Genomic DNA, 935 nt, shown 5'->3' on the forward strand with positions numbered 1-935 from the left:
GGACCCAGGTTCAATTCCCAGCACCCACATGGTGGCTAACAACCATCCATAACTCCAGTTCCAAGGGATCCAATGCTCTATTCCGACCTCCATGGGCATTGCATGACATGGGTGCACTTACCCACATGCAGACAGTACACTCATACACGTAAAATAAAAATAATAATAACACTGAGATGTTGGCACATGTGTCTCTAATCTGTATGTATCTGATTATTACTAGTCATAACTCGGATCCTTGGTGCCTGTGTATGTTTATAGTCAGCAGGTAAATTTCAATGGTAATGTTTATCACCTCTACTAATTAACATGGTGTAAATTTTTATGCTTCCTCCTCAAATATAGCACATTTTTTTTAATTTGTTGATTTGTGTGTGTGTGTGTGTGTGTATCACACAGAACATCCCAAACGATCTTATTCAACTATACACCTACTTTCCAAATGGCACCCTCCCATAGCCTGCCTCCCCCCACTAGAGCCCTTATACTCTGATATCCCTGCTACTGTCTGCTGTACTGTCAACACCCCCAGCTGTTCCCCACTACTTGTCCATCTGGTGAATCTAGTCAGCCTATCTAGAGGTCTTTGTTTTAGGAAGGTCAGCTGTTCCTCATCTAGCAGCAATCAGTTATCAATATTCCTTGAGATAATATTGGGGTCTGCTGTTCATTTTCCCAGTTCTATGCTGGGTTACTATCTGGGAGTTCCTTGGGCCACCCTGGCCAACAACTCAAAAGAAGGTATCTCCTATCTGTCATTGTTGCTTGTTATTTAGCCTTTAGCTATACATATACCTATATACGTAGACATATACATATACATATGTATATATACATATACTCTTAAAAAATTATATTGGGCCCTTTAATCTTTGGTTATACTTTCCTTTTAGGTGTTTAAGGCCATACAGTTGGCCCAATTAAACAAATTTATT

Source organism: Nannospalax galili, unplaced genomic scaffold (assembly GCF_000622305.1).
Source record: "Nannospalax galili isolate Female #2095 unplaced genomic scaffold, S.galili_v1.0 scaffold1991, whole genome shotgun sequence".
Lineage (NCBI taxonomy): Eukaryota > Metazoa > Chordata > Mammalia > Rodentia > Spalacidae > Nannospalax > Nannospalax galili.